Here is a 21868-nt window from a genome sequence, read left to right on the forward strand (position 1 = left end):
TAGATTCATCATCAAATCCAATAATATCTGTGCGTCGCGATCATTCACAAATTATGACAAGAAACATTATATATGCTACGCCGTAGCCCGTAGCCGCATAATTTCACTGCGCGTTTAAAGACTTTAAACTAATAGATACGTTAAAAATGGGCTACCATTTTTTTTATATGAGCAGTTAATCTTGTCAAGTAGCTTTACTATGCATCGAAATACCTATTCACCGACTAAAATATAGTAAACATTAAATATTATCTCGTTGTACGAGTATACCTATGGTTGTAACTACCTTCCCTAGTTGAACAAAGTTCTACACAACTACCTAAAATTTGAAATACATTTGTAGATACTCGTAATATATTTTAAAATAAAGTATTTTTATAAGAAGTCACACAATGTGGACTATTTTCTTAGGGCAGGTTGCCGAGCGACTATTTCTTTGTCCATTATTGTGTAATCCGATATTATTGGGGCTCAAATTGAATTGTCATACAACACACGGAGGCCTCATAATGGCGCCCGCGCACGACTTGGCAACGGCTTCGTGCCAAGTTACTGGCAGATTTGTAGCGACGGGAATTCTGTTACAAATAGTACGGTCTAATAATAATATCATATATAATAAATATTTTATTAAAATACAAACATACGCACTCAAGGCGGAATATAGTGGGTGTTTTTCATCCGAGTTAAACACTTTACGCTTCATTTGGAATACAAGGAAAATAAAAAACATTTTACAACACATGATTACTTAATTATGCAGAATACAGTTTTATTGGAACATTTTTTTTTACAATAAATTTATAAGTACGTTAGATTATTATTTAGTAGTAATGTATCAGATTCCGTTTAACACAGTGTTGTGTCAATGCTATACACAGAAACTCATCAATTAAGTAGCAAGCGTGTTCAATAAGCAAAATTTAAGATATACCTACTTGGAAAGTATAACGCCATAGGGTCGAAATGTATCACTTACAAATCTTACAATCTGCTTCATAGATAAACAATGAGCATGAGAAATAAAAAGGTTATAATTATTCAAATTGTGTGCTGCTCGTAAAACATATAATGTCTTCATATAAATACATGGTATTTTGTGCAACTAACACCTACATAATAAAGGTTTTAAAAATTCAAGGATCGAATTTACAAAACGAGACGATGTCAAGAATTTAAGAACCGGTTGATAGTTAAGTATGTACCGTTGCATATTTTTTTTCTAAGACAGCAGCAAACACAATATTATAATACAAGTGTGCTAAGTTGGTCACCACACACGAGACGATATTGTGCGCGCGAGCTGAAAGCGAGCGCGCAATAAGAAAGCCGATGTGTGCACATAGCACACGCGTCTTATACGACGTTTTTCAACACATTTACAAGGAAAAAACAAAACTTATAAATTACATTTATTTTTCAAATTGGTGGCTTACAGTTTTAACATCGAATACTTGCACCAAAGCGTGCTGGGCTTGTAGGCACTTATCGCCAGTTCATTGAAGTAAGCTACCAACATGTTTTTCAAGAACGACTGGGCGTTTTTGCTGATTTTTCATTGAACAAACGTTTCATATGCCGCCAATTATTTTTTACCCGGTTTTGATAGTAAAAGGATATCGTTCTCGGCTCTTTCCTCTATTAGTATTACTGGCAGCGTCAATTTTATGTGTTCTTCATGTTCAATGCTTGAAAATGACATTTTCGTCAATATATAAACTAAAAACAATTTTATGACAAATACGGAAAATGGCTGGCCCGTTATTTTTTTTTACGCACGCTTCCAATGCGCGCGCAAGGCAAAGGCGCGAACGAAATCGACAAACAGCCAATTAAAAAAATTTAATAAAGCTATTTTTTTTTTGTATTTCTATTCGACGGATGGAGATCAAATCGATAAAATGAATGTTTATTCATTCATGAAATTTACGAGGTACTTTAATCTATAAATTATGTTTGGTGTGATAAAACCTCTTTGAACTAACATTTGAAACACCTAATAGTTGGTTAAAAAAATGTATTACTCGATCAAATTAAGAAGGCTCCGTTTCAAGGGAGGAAGGAAGGGAACGGAAGGGTTCGTATTATTAGCAATCAGTTACCTTCTTAACTCAGTCGGATAATACTCGTATAATGAAAAAGCACGAGTGTTATAATATACTGAAAAAGCACGCGTGTTTAATATCTAGATTATGAGCCAAAAATCGGTGGAATAAAAACGTCGTTTTGAGCAAGTGTGTTGAAAAATGATAAATAAAATCGATGTCGAGATGACAAGAGATTTGTAGATTTTTTTATAACAAATTATCGCTTACTGTTTGGGCCAAAACAAAAACTTCAGAAGTACACTATAAAGTCTCCGTGTCACTTATGTTCCTGATTTTACACTATAGTTTCTAATTAAAATTTACCTACACACAAGTTCTTGTAAATCACATATTTTTAACCGACTTCAGGATTTCAAAAGAGGAGATTATCAATTCGGTTGTATGTTTTTTTTTGTTATTTTTTTTTAATGTTTGTTATTCCATAACTCTGTCATTTCTGAACTGATTTTGAAATTTTTTTTTGTTGTTTGAATTGATATATATACAGATTGGTCCCGTTTTTGTCAAAACTCAGTTCTGATGATGGGATCCATGAAGAATCGAGGGAACTCTTCAAATGTGAAAGGCATACATATAGTGATTTTTGTGTTTTCTTTAACAAATCAAGCATTTACATTTAAAAAAGTGACATTTGATGAAGTGGAACTGCTGATGATGATCAGAATGGTACTCTTCAACGACGCATAGTACATGTTTGGCGATTTGTCCTCTTCGCTGTGTTTGTTAAGCAAATTAGATTTTCAAGACAAATTTTTGTCAAGTTCGAGTTCTGACGATGGGGTCCATGAGGACTCGAGGGAACTCTTCAAATATGAAAGGCATAGAACATAATTACACAAATTGACTAAGTGCCACAGTAAGCTCAATAAGGCTTGTGTTGAGGGTACTTAGACAACGATATATATGTATAATATATACATATTTATAAATACCTAAATACATATATAACGCCCATGACTCAGGAACAAATATCCATGCTCATCACACGAGTAAATGCCCTTACCAGGATTTGAACCCGGGACCATCGGCTTCATAGGCCAGATCGGTCGTCATACCAAAAGTAAAGAAATTCAAAATGGCGGCCAATTTTTACAGCGTTGACTACGAATTCATATTAAGGTACTCTTCGGGTCATGGGATATGGGTTATTCCCATTACGTGGTTACCACCAAGATGTCATCAGTGGTAACACGGGTAAAAGTAAAAGGTAGGATTTTTTTATCCAGTAGTTACCAGCAAAATGTTGTTAGAGTTTAGTATCAATTAAAACAGTGGGTATAGTATTGTATAAACAGAGCGTGCTTTAATAAATAATCAGAAGCCGATTAGTGTTTCAGTAAACTGCCTTAAAAGTGATCAAAAATATTAAAACCGGTGCAAGTGCAAAAAATAAATAGTTAAGGAGAAATTAACGTTTGGAGGATTTTTTCTTATGAATTGTACATTCAGTTAATTGTGGGAATTATTAACTGGGAATTAATTCTTCGAAAAAATCTAATTTGATTGGCCTATAACGGCCTTCTAGCAGTCCTAGACTAGTCATAGCCTAAGCAACTTACAATACATAACATTTTCATGTAAAATGTTCTCAAGACGAAACCAAAAAAGATGACTCTAGACTAGACCGGGCTGGGCCCGGGCTGAGGCGTCCGACACGTCATTTTCTCTTATCGGTGATCACGTGGTGCTTTCTATAGAAAACGAAGCGCCGGAAACTCCAGCCCGGCCCCGGCCCGGTCTAGCGTGTCAGGGTTAAGGCTCGCACTGTCAAAAAGTTATCAGATCTCATGTAGTGTAGAGCCAAGCTTCTAACTCTACAAGCCAATGTGGCTTGTCGATACCGTCACATGGGCGTAAGGTGAAAAAATTATTCTTCTTGTAGTAAGTAACTACTACACAGTACAGCGATTGTTCTTAATACGTCCTTGGTTGGTTGGTGGTTGGTTGGTGGTTGGTTGGTTGGCTTGGTTGTAACTGCTGTCCTTGGTTTGTATGTCACAGTGCTTATGTAAGCATTACTTTTTGCTGTCTCCTTAGCAAGGAGAGCACTCAGATATATTGCAATGCACTCAGTTGTTCTCAGGAGACACGCCAACTCAAATATTGCCGTATGTAAATGCTATTGTGATTTTATCGAACAAATTTTAATATAGTGTGTTACTACTGGAATCAATTTGCAAGCAAGCTAGCAAAATAAGTACTCGCGGAATTTGTGTGAGAAATATCTATACATATAATGATAATTATGTTTAAGTTTACGCCATGTTTATTACGTTTACACAATTATTTTTTTAGTTTATTTTTACATTGTTATATTTTGAAGCTTTTTTAACCTTTTGAACGCCACGCCTATCGCACGCGGCGCGTAATCGTGAACCTTGTCGATACGCATGAAGGTTGATATTAGGCTGTAGCTGCGCGCGTCATATGACGTCTTTGACGGTCAAAATGTCAAACATAAAAAATATTATAGTAGTAGTAGAGTTCCCTTAGTAGAATCCCAATATGCACGACTTTACCGGAAACTTCTCAATATTTTAGGGAAGAAAGTTCGCTTGAGCGACGGCTCTGCCTGCATTAAGTGATTAGTCCCATTTGCGAGGAACACAGACTGAATCGAAACTGTTCATTTATGCAAAGTTTTGTCTATTGTTAAATGTTCGGCACTTGATGAATATTTATTGCTTACTTCGTTAATTTATTTTAATACTTCAACTATCAATACTTTCATGTAATTGCGGAGATAACCTGATGCCAAAATGTAGGTACAATGCATCGTCTTAAGAAATAAAACGTCGAGTCTACGCAGTAACTCGATGGTGTTGGGGGAATGGGGGAACCATATTGCTTTATAACAGCCAAACCATTTGTTTGAGATGTGTTACAGATTAAACACTTCCTTTACTTGTCAGCAAAGATCATTAGCCATATAAACGAACTTTAAGAATGCGCGCTCTATCGCCCCCACAAGATATATACTGTACCATAGATTTAGATAAAGTTATACAACATATTTAAGCTATTTAATGCATAGCAAACATATTATCTGATTTTAAATTACGTAAGCTGTTGTTGTGCCATCAGGTGTATTAATATAAATACTGAAACAGCAGAGAAATTACCTCCACTTATAGGTAGAAATATATTTTTTTATCAATAATATTTCATTTCTACTGATATTCTATTTGGAAACATAGTGGGACGGTCAAAATGCCGATTTTTTTTAAACTTGCCAAGTAAAATAATTCAGAACAAAACTGGCATAATACCACTCAATTATTTGTTTGCTTCCAAACAACCATTTTACAGAGCACTCTAAATATTATATTACTTGCCCATATCATATAAACTAGGTAACATATCCACTATTTTACGATATTATAAAAGCATTGGGTATAAAAATATCAGGTAAAGCAAATTATTGTCATCGTAAAGTGGGCTCAGCGCACCACAAAATTATCACTTGTTTACCGCTAGGATATACCATGGAAAAATTACATTTTTCATAGTCTGGTCGCAAGTAGATTGCAATAACTTTTCTCAAACATGCATGGAAATATTCTTGTTACAATCGTGATAATAAATAGTGAGACGAAATTTCATTCAAGATGCAGCCATTTAAGTAAATTTTTAAGATACTGCCTAATTTCATTTCCACTACATTTTACAAATGCTTATACTTTTGTTAAGTCAGAGAAACAGTCCAAGTCTTCAGTGTACAAAAAAGATATTTTTTATGCCTCTTGCGCCGAATGATGATCACTATTACAGTTTATTTTTATATGAAGTAGATGGCACGAAAACATTTTTTGGACATTTTGCACATAAATTTATTTAGAGATGTAGCATTGATAAGTGAGATCAGTTAATTCGACCAAAAATCGTCTAGTAAATGGAATGAGTCTTGTTTGTGTTTACGAATAAAAAATTCACCTCTAAAAGATCGGAAAAGTGTACTTGAGCCACGTCTTGTAGCCAACTTGATAGTTGAAGTTTTAGTTTATTAATTACTATTGTGGTCGTATTTCCATGCATTAGTATTTAAAATGGTACTATACAAAGCTCGGCAGTTAGGAATTTACAGATTTGCTCATCTTACTAATATTGTAAAGCCTTCGACAGGTATTTACGGCGTGATAACTATATATTGAATGCTACGATACCACAGACAGATAGATAGATAGACAGACAGACATTAGCGTCAAACGCATAACACCCCTTTTTTGCGTCGGGGGTTAAAAACTAAGAATAATGTTCAAATGTGCATATGAACACACACTCAAACTGTAACCTTAAAGAAATTTACATATTAATTTCATTCACTCTTTTACACTAGAGTATGCAGCAGTTACTGCAAGCATAATAAGCATATACTATGAAGGTATATTATATGATATTCAGTAAATATTAAACTTTGGTTTTGAATACGGCCCCGATGTCCAATATTCCCCTTAACTAGAAACAATTTGAAACCCCATACAAATTCATTACACTACACACATCCACAAAATAAAACCCGAACGTGTGAATTTTAAATTCAATTTGAAAATAGAACGAAGCAAGAACAAAGGAGTGTTTTCTGTCAACGACTTTTTCACTGGTTACTTTCTGGGTTTCACATCTCAATCAACTATTTTAATGCGAAACTAACCTTTATTCAATGGGGATAAAGTGTAAAACTCGAACCTGTAACGAATCGGTTCTGGTTGCAAATGGAATGTGGCGATTCACCACCGTTGGCAATGGCCAGCGTCTCTGAAAAAGAAAGAAAATAATAGTTGGATTGCATTGGTGCATGTGAAGCCAAGCAGATTAGATTTTTTCATCACAGGTGATGGTACAGTTTAATGGGCGAGAGAAACGCGGGCGAGCGGTAACGGTGTGTAATTTATTGGTGGAATGGATAGTCCATCGTAGTGCATTTATAATCTTTTTGACATATCTATTTCAAGCCATATCACACCATATTGGCGCTTTAACAAAAAGTCATTTAATATAAACCGATCTCCGAAAAGTGATCCGAAAATATGAGTCATGTATCCAGCCATGTATGCGTCATGTATCCAGTTGTTCCATACGTGATCATAATGGCGTAAGTACCTACTAGCTTATTTTTTCTTTACAAACTGCACCTATTCAAAATTACGATTCGAATTCAAATATAAGTATATATTTCCTTTATTGTTCTAATATACTTCGATGTTTCTTTTTACAAAACCCAAGATTGCTTCTTGGTCAAATCTGCGTAGCTTAATCAAAAAGCAAAATGACGAAGTAAATTTCCTGTCAAACCCTTTATTAGCGACACTTCAATAACCCGCCATTGAAAAAACGCAAAAAGCTTTAATAGCACTGCAAAGCGACTGACATCAAACGCTTATAATTGCAATATTTCAACGTCGCCATTCTAAACGAAAACAATAAGTCGGAAAGAACACTTTCAAACGAACACCGGCGTTTACTCATGCGATAACTCCGGTCTTTACTGCGTTTCTTTATTAAGCATATGCGTATACCTTAGAGCAATTTTTACAATCAAAGATAGGGTTAAAAGATTTAAGCCATTGGCGTTCACTGTAATTAATGGAGTTTCACAGAGTAAGTATTCATATATTTTTTCTTTGATGTATATTTCTTATTGTTTATTTCTTGTTCATTAATGCTTGATAAAATCTTTTAACATGCCTTTTATAGAGTAGGTATAAGGAAAAGAAGGTATTACATAGGTCACTAGATAAGTTTTGCAATAGACAAATATGAAACAAAGAGGTGGCCTATCACATATATTTTTTTAAACTATATTTCCATAGACAATTATCTCACATAGCTTATCAAAGCGATCATTTAGAGCTACTTCTAGCTCTGCACGGTGAATTTGTGAGCCGCTATATTTAATATATAGTAAGAATAAATAAATATTATAGGAAATTATTACACAAATTGACTAAGTCCAACATTAAGCTCAATAAGACTTGTGTTGTGGGTATATAAATACTTACATATAAAACATCCATGAATCAGCAACAAATATCGTGCTCATCATACAAATAAATACCCTCACCAGGATTTGAATCCGGGACCATCGGCTTTATAGGCATAGTAAAGTAAAAAATAATCAATTTTAGGAAAAATACCCGTTTAATATAAGCTATTTAAGATGCTTAAGTCACTTTTTTGCAATGTTAATGTGTTAAGGACGGACAACTTTTTAAACAAGCTAATTTGATTATTGAAGAACACTTTGCTTTTGTGCTTCAAACTGAAACATCGATATGTTCCTCTACAGCCTCAATTATGACAATAACCCAGCCGCTCTTTGACTTCGTCGCTCCAAAGAGCAATTGATTATTCTCGTTTGTTTCGTCCTTCGTGTTCAATTAAACACCTGTAGTATTAACTTTCTGTACTCTTTACCTACACCCTATTAAAATACAAAAAAAAAATGAAATATTAACTGAAGTTTAAATATATTTTATTCGCCAGGTACATGTACATGAACATAAAACGTCGCATGTGTGTATTTTATTACAGTGCAATATTTTAATGGCTGTCCACTGTATCGAAATCTGTGATCAAAATGAAATAAACACTAGGAATAGCATATCGCATGCGACATTTATTAAACTCATATTTACATATATAAACAAAGTCAACAAATTAGGTGACGCAAATATTGACAAGCAATATTCGCGCCGACAAATTGAGCAAATTATAATACTTGCTTGCTGCAGTTTACCTACAGCGCACAAAAACTAAATTTTGTATTAACAATAAGTAATACATAGAGAAGATAAGACGTAAGTAATTTTATCTCATAGATCATTTCGTGAAACTGTGTTAATATATGTACAATATTTATTATCGTTTAAAAGAAATCAAAAACAGAAGGTAAGCATAGTTTTCATTAATCACTTATATAATACTTACCTATTCATAACAATTATGTACCAACAGATGTTACTTAATAATTTTCAATACTGATAAAAAAAAATGCTTACTACAATAAAATTATTTCGAATGCTAAAAATCGCAGCAATAGCAAGTGTAACATGCCGCATACACTTCATTAGAATGCCGACATCGGTTGCATGATTAAACGCCATAACGGCCATAAAGCGGCCATGCTTAAAATACAATCCGATTACATGCTAGGGATGGTACTAACAAAATAAACAATATCTACATTTTTTTAAATGTTGTGGAGGCTCCATCTTAAGAGGGAACGTTAAGCAAGGAAATTAGAAAGGAATAAAAGAACAGGCGAAACTTACGAAGGAAGATTTCGCGATCGCGCGGGTTTTGATGTTTTTGTCAATATTTCTGAAAGTATACTTCTGTTTGAAATTTTGCTAGTCAAAACCCTCGGCTATATCATTAGTTATTTTATACTAAAATTATACTGCTCTAGTATCCAGGGTAACTATATACAATTGAAAAAAAAATTTGACATGTTTTCGTTATTTTTTCTATCACACTTACTTAATTTGTTTAAGGGTTTGCTTTGAGTTTGCTCTTGTAAATATAGTTTAGTTTCTGAATGAATTTTTTGATGGAATTTGCTCTATTCATATGTGTAATTATTAAATAAAGTAACTGCAATTTTGCGTTAGCCTGAAGTAAAACCTCAAAATTAGGGAGACATGTTAAACAATAACTGCATTGTAATTAAATGGTAATTGGGTAACAGAAACAAATCAAATTAACGTCAACTAACTTGAATTTTCCTAAATGGTAATAAAACGTGTTTACTGTGAATACTGTCCAACCCACAATTTATATATATTGCAATACTTTTGGGCATATAGCATTTCCTTTTTTGTTTGCTTTGCTTCATTTTTGAGTAGCAGACAACCCTAATCCAGCACACTGGCCGTCTATCTGTTAATCATCGGCTCCTGGTTCCATATATTTCCTCAATTGTTATTTACAGCTTCGATCCCGATCGGTTTTTGTGGTTTTTGATTGTCACAGCGATTTATAAACATGCTCATAAAATTAAGATTTAATAGGAATTACCTGATTACGAATACTTAATCTAGTAGTTACTTACTTAATTGATCTGCCATACTTCACCATGCCCATGCCACAATTATCCTTAAATAACATTATTAAAACAATTTAGAATCAAAATTAATCACATACTTTTAGAAAGTATTTATTAACTTATATGTAACCTTAAAATATAGTCATAGTATTAAGGTGACAGTCCATTTCCAACTGCAGCTGCACTACCGTTGCGACATTACTGGTGCGACATTACTGCAGCGGCCGACTGCTGCTGCTTGCGGCGTGCAGTCGCGGCAGCGTTCGTCAGTTGACTGTCAAAGTCAATGAATAATGTCACTGTCAGACGTATAAATAAAATTACTAATTTACTTATTTGTATTTTTTACGAGAAGAAGTAAGTGACGATAATGCTACATGGTACACGAAAACGAAAAACAGTTTGCCTTTCTACAAAAGTCACATTCAGTCGAAGGCAGCTACGCAATATTATTAAAAAAACAGATATTGTTGGTGATCGTTTTTTTGCCGATTAAATGAATAACAATTTAACTTCAAATTGAAGAAATACAACCAAATTACTCGAATTAAATGAATGCAGAGGAGAAATATTTCTTCACTTAAGGTAAGTTAACATTTTGAAATTATCTTCCCCATCCTCTTGACTAAATGCGTGACCACCGCACACAGCAACCCGACGAGAGCGGGACTCATGTTGCTCGTGATGGATACGGTATGCGCACTTGATCCACTTGCATCACGTGATCCAGCCAAATCCAGCCGGTGGTCTGCACGTTTTTGGTGGCCTAGTACCGCCTGGATGTAGAAGTCTGCGATAAACGTCCCCTCAAAAAGCTAGGTAGGCTCTTTTATCCCGGGTTTACTTTATTTTTGCAAAGGGATTCGTGGGTTTCGGAGATGGCGATGCGACAAAATAAATTCTCCAATGCAGTCGTTCAGTGTTAGCAAAATATTACAGATTTATCTTTCTGAGTTTTCATATTAAACCAATCTTTCATTAGTTACCTAAAAGTAAATAATAAACGAATAAATTGATTTGTAGGAGCTATAATTACGCAATTTACACTTAATATTGTCCAGTTTCCTATTTCAAACTAAAGCACAAATTTAAATCTTATAATCGCTCTTGTGTTGCAGCCTGCAGGTGTCCATGGGCGACGGCACTCGTGGTCGTGGCAGATACAGTTTATGACTAGACCATATAAAACTTGATGGGCGAGACAAGAAATCCTTTATGAAGAAAGCTATTTACGTTAGCCAAGGGGCTGATAGAAAGAATATTTAATAAATTAATTGGAATAATAAATATTTTCCTCGTGATGGTGTGATAAAATAAATTCGTGTTGCGCTCTGTAGCAAAGTTTGTTTAACCCTCATGCCTTGAAGTCCCCGCAACTGTCAATACAATTTTATTTTAAAACCGCTGTCGCTTCTCTTGTGGTTCAATTATGTAATTTTTCTTACGTTTGAGTACCTACCATGTGTGTGTAGCTACCATGAGGTGTAAAACAACAACTTTGCCTTTTGTATTTCTAGGTAATACAACTGAATTATTGCTTCTTTTATCTCAGAAATTTGAAATGACAAAGTGAGAAAGTGTCACGATATTATACACCGTGGGCTGGTAAAACCTGATAGATTTAAAGTTGTATTCTTAATCGCATTTAGAGGCTAAAATATCATACAAATTTTCTGTAATCGGTCTTCTTTCAGAGATAATTGCGAAAATTTGTTTCTGCAATAACTTTGTGAAAAACGCCTTTTTCGCTGCGGCCCTGCCTCTATGTGACTTGGTTTAGTCATACCTTCTGACAAACATTACTCAACTAAAAAGAACACTCGCAATTTTGATCTATAGATGAATTAAGAAAACTTTACTTCTTCGTTGTAATGTTTTTTTTTTCGCCAAGATGTAGAAAGAAATAACGTGCTGTGTGCAGAAAATGGCTTTTAAATCGGCTAAAAGAAAAAACAACATTTTTTTTCCGAATTTTACTAAACATTTTTTGACCCTCAGGAATGCGTGGTTAAGATCTGTCGGATTTTACCAACCCACGGTGTATATTATATGATATTACGACACTTTCACATTTTATCACGCCAAATTCACTGTGCCGCGGTACTGTCAGCGAGAATTCAGTAATTAATCCTGTTAAATATAAGCATCACTGAAACTCCTAAGCACGCCTCCAACTTCAGAAGTGATACATGCGCGTTGCCGACCCTTTAAAAACCTGTACACTTCTTTTTTCAAGAACCCCTACTGTAGACCTTCAGAAAAACCTCGGCAGGGAGCTCATACTAAAGCCGGAGCGCCCGCGGGAGGAAATTCCTCTTAAGCCGCACAGTGCGCGACCATTGTTGCCACTAAAAAATGTAATCTACTATGGTTTCGTAGTATCCTTACACAAATATAGAGGATACAGAGTAAGCTATTTCATTCGAAACATTTTCTCAGTCAAAATTTGGAAAAAGAGAGAAAGAGGAAAGAGAGAGGAAATTGCATACGACCACTCCGTTCAGTCTTAGAATCATCATAGAAATATTATGTTGGCACATTTTTATGCTGTGTACATGATTGTACGATAATGGTTAGCATACCTACATCGATCTTATTCTAACACATAAGTGCGTCCTGTAATTTAGTAGTAGTAGTAGTAAAACTTTTTATTGTACAAAAATGAACACAAAACAGGAAAAAACACTCATCATTAATACAAAGGCGAACTAGTTTTCCAGTTTTTTCACTATTATTAGTTTGTAAATAATTTATATATACATACATACATAGCTACTATCTACTTATTGCCTACCATAAAAATCTTAATTTGAAAATCGTATATTTGCCTCTCTATCGTTCTTGCCCTTTCGAGCTTATAGCTGTTCTCGGAAAACTACGAAAAAAGGAAAGAACTGTTTATTTAATGAATTTATCAGGAAACATTAAAAAAAACAATAAGAGCAACGCCAAGATACAGAGGAACTATCGCGAAACACAGAAACTATCGGGGTTGTTTATCCGCGGGTGTAATAAACTCCTTATATTGTAGTTGTTATATCCTCTTTGCTTAGAGCTACTAATATCTGTTACCAAAGACATTTCTGTAAAGATTTGACGTGCGGTTCGCAGTTGCGGTCGTATGTACACCAAACACTAAAAATCACCATGCTACGTGCAGTCGGTCTTGTCATCATTTTACTATGGAATTTGACAATAACACTGACGCATTCAGGCCGCTGCAGTAATGTCGGAGCAGTAGTGCAGCTGCGGTCGGAAATACGTTAAAATTACCATATTACGTGCAGTCGGTACCGTCATTGATTTTACTATGGAAATTGACAATAACACCGACGCGTTCAGGCCGCTGCAGTAATGTCGGAGCAGTAGTGCAGCTGCGGTCAGAAATGGACTGTCACCTTTAAAGTTATATTTATTACAAACTTTAAAAATCAATATAAAATGTATAAAGCCGTTCAACTTACTTGAACATTTGTAGTCCCGAATATAAAAACAACTTAAGGAAATGAGATAGCTTGTGATATTGGCAGGGATTTACATCACATCATTACGCGATGACAAATGATAGAATGGCAGCTCAATTTGATGGTAACCGAGAACACCAATTTTCTTTTAAGTTTATTTTTCAACAACAAATAGAGTTGGTCCAAGCTAACTCTGCATGACATGTACAATGACAAAGTATGGCGATGTCATACTTAATGTGAAATTTCTATGCAAATATGGCGTTTATAATGACACCTCCTCACTTCGTTCTATTCAAATTGCTGCAAAGTTAATTTAGACGAACCCTAGTAAGTTTATGTCGCTGTCTAGCAAAGTGAACTTTTCTTCGTTACCTATTGGATGCAACACCTTTACGGCTATCACGAGCTTGTTACTGACCTGCCCGCGTAGCCAACATGGCAATCTTTAACGCTCCATTGCTAACGAAACGCAACTGTCACTGTCGCACAAATATGGAAGAGGGATACAGAGAGATGAGTACGCTACGCTACGGAGCGTTAACTTGGCTTGTTGGCTACGCAGATTGACACTGATATATTCGCTACTGTCTGCGTAACATACTTTCTATACATATCGCTTGCACTAATATGCCAGTACGAGCGAGATGTACAGAAAGTTAGTTACGTACACGCTAGCGAATATGTCAGTGTCATGTCAGTGGCAAGCTCGTGGTAAGGCTACTTAATGCTGATTCTACCTATCTAAGAGTATTTCAAAAACAATTTTTAAACGCATTACCCGTACATATTATACAGAAAAACAAAACTGGAGCCTAATTTGAAGACCTACGTAACTTATTAACGGTTAGTACATTTGTGGGTGTTTCATTTTCTAGTGTATTTAACAACTTCCGGGAGTAAAAAAGGCAATTACATATATATAAAATAATACATTTGATATTAATTCAACTTATATACTTTACCTACTTTAAAGTATGCAAATGAATCCAGTCGCTATAAATCATTTAAACAGGATTCCAGTAGTCACCCCGTAATATTCGAAAAAAGTAATACAATATTTATCCATTATAGGGATTGCATTCCATTCGGCCCATAAATCAGAGTGAGTAGTGACATCCGAGTTTTTGACAAATGGCGTGCAGAAACAAGTGACGTGTAGGATAAATGGTGTGTGAAACTGGGGCTCACCTCAGCGACGTTAGGCGAGGATGATCATTCGAGCTCCTACCCTATTGTTTTCCGAGTTACATCTTATTACTTAATCCTGTCTCTCGGCGCGGCGTTGTGACTGAACACAACATCAACGAAACTGGTTCGTTTTTCATAACCTAATGTTGAACGTCTGGCGTCTGGCAATAATTCAAAAATACGCTTGAATCATATTCTCTATATGATCAACATTTCCTGTACCAACTATCTGTCGGTATATTTGAGCGTTTTCTATTATCTGTTCTGTTACAGATGTGGGTACATGTGGCCTCCCGCTGGGTGCAGTAACCGAATTGCGTTGGAAACGAGCAGCACGCGTGACTAGAGGTTTTAACGCTACTTTAACGATAAACCTAAAGGAATTGCGGTCTCGGAGGTCTATTATTGGAGCTTAATTTACCTGTAAAAGGTAAATTAAACTCCATGGTCTGGTGCTGGCATGGTCTACTAAACGTATACACATATGTATAGTTCGTTAAAAGGGTTATTTTAAAATTTCATTACTTCGTCTGTACCGTGAATTTATTTGATTAGGCTTGTATGTAACTATGTAATGGAATCTAAGGTAACTCGTTTAACCATCTTCCAATGATCGTAGCGTCATGAAAATTGGCAGCTGTATGTAGTTCTGATGACAATACAATAATATGGTACTGTCGAACTGATTTGATGATGGAGCCGGAAGATATGAACTGGAACTTCATGATGGAACATCGTATTATAGCTGTGTTTGGATTTGTTAGAAGTCTTGTAATGAACTTTGACCACGATTAGGTTTCAAGGTATGATGATGAAGCCGGAAGATAGGCACTGGCATTCCATGATGGAATATCGTATCATAGTGGCGTTTGCACTTGTGAGAAAGGTCACGTAATGGACTTTGAACACTATCAGGTTTCAAGGTTAGAACAAACCACCATGCAACCTACACCATAAAAAAGCGTGTTTTTCTAGTGTTTTTTAAACTATTGTATTGATTTATTATTTATGTAGGCCATTTTAATACAATTAAATAATTACGCACTGGCAAATATGTATATATTTTCTATATCAGCTAAAACAATATAGGTAGATACCTAAGCTTTTGTTAATATTTTTGATTTGTACTTATAATATAGTTAGTCACGTCGTAAGACGAATGCATTAGAAGATAGGTATTATAGATATGGCGTCCAAGTTATAGTGTTATATTGGATACCTAGAGCGAGTCTAGCTCAGACTGCAGTGATTAACGACGTCCTGGCGATGACAGGGCGAGGTGAAACGATATATTTATATACAGCGTGTTGCGATTAATGAGCGAGCTTATTTTAACGAAATATAAATACCTACTTCAGATTTCTCGTATAAATGTAGAGCCTCATACCTAAAACTAAATAGTAAAATACTCACTCTGCTTATATTTGTGATAATAAAAGTCTGCCATTACATATATCCTACAACACAAGCCTTCTTGAGCTTACTGTGAAGCTTAGTCAATTTGTGTAACAATGTCCTATAATTTATTTATATATGATTAAACAACATGCAATTAACAAAATCTTAAAGGAATTTTTGAATAGCCATATCGTATTTGAACATATTAACTAGCGGCCCAATGCGAACAATGCTTATAAGATGTCACAGCGATACGATACCGATCTGGCAGTGTCAAAAGTGACGTTTTTCGTTGAAGAATTATCATTTTTGGCACATCTTGTAAGCAATGTTCGAATTGGGCCCTAGGCATAAGTGTATATTGTTACAATAATGTTTAAGTGCTTTGTCTCAAATTTATTTTACCTAGCAAATTTTTTAGACCTTTATAAAGTTACTGACACACCTTGTATGGGCCAGGTATATCTTAGATGAGTTGGCATGTCTCGCGCGCCACTTGCCCTGTCAATTACCCGATATCGAGACCGGATGATGGACGACTCCTGAGCTGGCAACGCTCATCGCTGCTCTTATGTTACGTCACACTGTGCTACGTTGCTGTTGCGCCACAGACCACTTGGAACATGGAAAGTTACTGACACACCCTGTATGCGCAAGGTATATCTTAGATGAGTTGGCATGTCTCGCGCGCCACTTGCCCTGTCAATTACCCCATATCGAGACCCGGTGATGGACGACTCCTGAGCTGGCAACGCTCATCGCTGCTCTTATGTTACGTCACACTGTGCTACGTTGCTGTTGCGCCACAGACCACTTGGAACATGTAAAGTTACTGACACACCCTGTTTGGGCAAGGTGTATCTTAGATGAATTGGCATGTCGCGCACGCCACTTGCCCTGTCAATTATCCGATATCGAGACCAGGAGATGGACGACTCCTGAGCTGGCAACGCTCACCGCTGCTCTTATGTTACGTCACACTATAAGTATGTTACGTTGCTGCTGCGCCACAGACCACTTTGGGGTATATAAGACATCAAGTCACTACTTTTTGACGCTTTCATACCAATTTAGTATGAGAATACGACCGCTATTTCCAGTTTCAGCACTTAAATTAGAATTAGGTTGGGTAGTCATCCTGCGTAAGAAGCCGATGGTCCTAGGTTCGAATCCCGGTAAGGACATTTATTTGTGTCATGAGCACAAATATTTGTTCCTGAGTCATGTATTTCAGTATTTATATATTATATATATCGTTGTCTGAGTACCCACAACACAAGCCTTCTTGAGCTTACTGCGGGGCTTAGTCAATCTGTGTAAGAATATTTATCATATTTATTTTTTGTACGGTGGCTTCGAAGTTTTTGTAAACTGTTCACACAGAGGAGTCTGTGCGTGGTAATCCATAATGCGGTTCACTCGTTGGCCTATGTGTGCAATGCAATATTTGCGCGATCTTTTGTAACTAACTTTACTGACATCGATACCATTGACGTGTAATTAACGAAGTGGAACTTAATGGTAAAGTTTATTTAAATAGTAATATCAAATTACAAAACGAAACTTAATATTCAAACTCAACAACACATAATATGGCACACATAGATTTTAATGCCACCTATCTTAGAACTCAGAATATCTATATCACGTGATATTTATTACTTGTTAGTGCTAGCAAGGTTACTGGGAAAATAATAATGAGAAAAGCCAAACTACTTATCCTAAAATATTCAGTAATGTTCCATTTCGGGATGTCATGTCACCCGACATGAGCTCCGTCAGCGCGTCCTCTAAACAAGACCGCACTAATTACGGGAACATAATCCAAGTATAATTAAGCGACCAATCAGACAGCGGCCGTATTGACAGAAGCCATATCCGAGTTACATGATTAGGTTGCTGGCATTCCGATGTTGATTCATTGGTCCAATTATTGGTATTAACCTTGTTATTGTTATTGAGTTCCGAACCTATAATGCAGTGGTTACAACGTCAGACCGATCATTAATACTGTAATGTATATACATAGATAAGTTATGGCCAGATCATAATTTAATCATTTCATAAAATGGCACTTCAAGATATGGTTGGGTTGGATTTGACTTTTTCATGATGTGGCCAGCCGGTCATTTCACTAAATATAAAATATATTGTAAAGGCTTAAGGCATAGAATTAACTCTGTTTCGGTGTATGTAATCGCAAATAAAATCCAATCAACTCTAATCTTTTATCGTTTTAAATAAATCCATTAACACTATAGAGACAAATGCTCTCAAGCAAACTTAATCTGCATACAAAATATCCCATTAAGCGTCTTTTTGTCACCGGTCAGTAGGGTACCCGAGCCTATTGTTGGTCACTCCAATGTCCATTTTAGGTGACAATTTAATGGAATGAATAATTTAATGGGGCGAGTGTTAAGATAATTGAGCGTAGTGTTTATTTGATTAAGAATGATTATTAAAGGGTTTGGAGCAAACACTATTTGGTTTTAAATACACTAAGTGTTTTAATTTTATTGACATTGATTAATAATTGCAATGTATTAGTAAAATCTTACAATATTTACTCCAAACACTAAATTCTAAAAGTCAAATATTTTTTATGTATTTATTTATATATATATATATTTATTCCTATTATATTTTTGACTAACGTTGAAATAATAATTTTTAAAAAATAAATTAGCGCATCGAAGTGATATCGCCAAATCGTAGTAAATCTTCGTACTTTTCACCTCCTAACCCTAGAAGTGCGTGTCGGATTCTGTTAGATTTTATTGCACGGAAAACGGGAAAAAACCTACCGCGGGGCCAAGTGACAAGCGAATATTAGTGTTCTTACGTACCTATTATTACCTAACACATTCACCACTACGATTATAGCCGATAACATAGGTTTCCCGGTATGTAGAGGAAATGCTTCGTGGTCGCAAAACAACAACTTGCGCTGCATGGGTTAAAGACTTGCTATATTTATTATTTCTCGTGGACAGTGAGTTAAAAATTTATAGCACGTTTATGCTATAGTAAAAAAATTGCAGTAATCATAATTAGTAAAAAAGATAACGAAATGAGTGGCTCTCCATACAAGAGTAGGCCTCATTTTTCTCTCTGGATATTCGACTTTTTAATTATTAACAAATATAAGAGTTAAGAGCTTTCGAAAACAGCTTTCTTGATAAAGGACAGACAGATAGATGGACAGACGGACATGATGAAACGATAAGGGCTACGGAACTCTAAAGGATTGTATAGAATATGTTATTCGTTCTCTTATAATAATAAAAAATAGAAAAATCAAACTAACAAACAATTTATTATTATTTACAATAAATTGTGTAAAATTCATTTTACCTAATGTCAATATTTAAGGACGAAAGTGGGAACTACTTTTGTATGGAGAAGCGGATGTCCTCTGTAGTCAGTTAACCAAACAAAGTATTCAATTCGTTCCGCTATCAACACATTTTATTTAAAGGACAAATTAACGCAAAAAAACTTTTAACGTGCATTTAAAAATACTCAAGTACCTTTTCAGTAGGTACGTTTTTTTAGTTGTTAGAATCACCAGAAATCGAATTAATTGTAAAATATGAACAGTTAACACTTAATTAATTATTTATATTTTTATGTAAATAGGTACCAACATACTACCATATCGTCAGTCAGGAGTAGGTACCGTATTAAAAATCCAAGTGAAATATTCATAGTGACGTACCTACCTAGGTAACTTCTTATAACTTAAACTTATTTACTTCCCATCACTCATAAGAAAATCGCAGTAACGGAAACGCAAAAGCGCAAAATATCCCAATGTCCGCCACAGACCCTCGATGGTCACTAACGGTAAATTTAGCATTTACCCCAAACAGGGGTAACGTCAACCCTTCCGGAGGGCATTCAATACCTCGCTTGTTATGGTAATGCAGAAAAAGGCTTGACCCTTTTGTTAATATTTATTATGTTCTCAAATAATATCAATAAATCGCCGTTTAAGCTACATTAGCTTTCCTCTTTTCTGGAATATAATTCATGGGGATATAATGGCACCATTTTTCAAATTACTAAAAAAAAACATTGCTCAGCAACAAAATAGATGCTAAAAAGATATTTTGTGAAATCTTGGGTTATTTTGCATCATCCATCATAGCCCGACGTGCATTAAAGTAAGAGAAGGTAATTAATATGTTCGCTCGACAGTTTTCACGACTTTACTATTCATTAAGGCGCCATTTCCCGTCTACTGGTTGGTATTTTTCACCTACACAGCATAGTTCAGTAACATAGAGTAAATCAGTGAGATTTTAGATTTAAGATAAAGCTAAATTATTTTTCAAGTAGGCATATTACAATACGCTTATGAACGCAAAATAAAGCTACGCCAGTTCTAACCCTACACCTTTGAGCCTCTGACCCGAGGAGATTTAAATCCCTCCTAAATTGTAGGAGGGTATCCCAATATGGGACCGGCAAGAAACGTGGCGTAGTTTGGACTACCATAAAAAGTAACCAACATCTAAGCTATTTCCTCAAACGGGTTCAATCTAGTTACCGACAAATTTAAGTCAAGCTTCCTAATAATAGTTAAATACTCACCCCTAGGGTTGCCAAATCACTTACAGCCCACAACAATACCCCGTAACCCCAAGCGTAGTATTCGGTCCCATTTGCGAGTGCTCGTCAACCCTTAATCTGCTGCGTTTTACGATTGCTCAAGCAATATCTGTCAATGTCCTTATCAATAAATTTTGGACGTTTAGTGCAAACGAGGTCGTTCGACGCCGAGTAAGCCAGGCCCCAGCTGTGTAAGGGTTAAGTCGCGACAAATATACCATTTGCAAATAATAAGACGCGATGAGAGAATAAATTAAGGGTTTTGTAGGGCGATACTTGAAAGTCTTATAAAGGGATCAGCGGTAATAGGTTCTCATTCAGTGGAAACGTGAGCCTTATCCTGGATTCTTACTAATCCAACAATTTTCACCAAAAAAAATATTATTTGTAGTTTATATTATCGGGCAAATATAAGATATTATAAACGTATATGCTTCTTTTACTACTTTCACTTTGAAAAACTAAACTAAGTTACATTAAAAGTAAAAGTTCGCCAAAATATACAGGTGACTTCATATTGATCATACAAAACACCTGATTAATACTCAGTAATGCCAAATATGTACTATTCTACATTAACCCCGTTGTTACAATTAGCTGTATTTAATGATCGCTCATTTTCCAATAAAACAAATAATTAAAGACCCGAAGCGTAGTTACCCCACATTAAATACCTACCTGTCACTCTTATTATCTTTGACAAAAAGGACTCTTTGCGTAAGGAATTTCGTACATTGACTCGTCTGTATATACATGTATAAAATATATTTGGACTAACGATTGTGAGTGATTTTCTGTGTCCAATTTAAATAGTTCATCGCTACTGTTGTCTGCAACTAAATTATCTAATAATAATGGTGTATTTGAACGCCACTTTCTTAAGTGAAAATGAGCACTTTCTAGTGTTTTAATGACGCATCTGCATGTTTCTAGCAGAGTGGCTTTGTCATCATTTCCTGAGATGTAGTCATCTACATAGAAATCGTGTAAAATTGTTTCACTAAAAATTTTTTCTGCACATTCTTGACCCAACTGTACAAGACATC

This window comes from Cydia pomonella, chromosome 2 (assembly GCF_033807575.1).
Source record: "Cydia pomonella isolate Wapato2018A chromosome 2, ilCydPomo1, whole genome shotgun sequence".
NCBI classification, from domain to species: domain Eukaryota; kingdom Metazoa; phylum Arthropoda; class Insecta; order Lepidoptera; family Tortricidae; genus Cydia; species Cydia pomonella.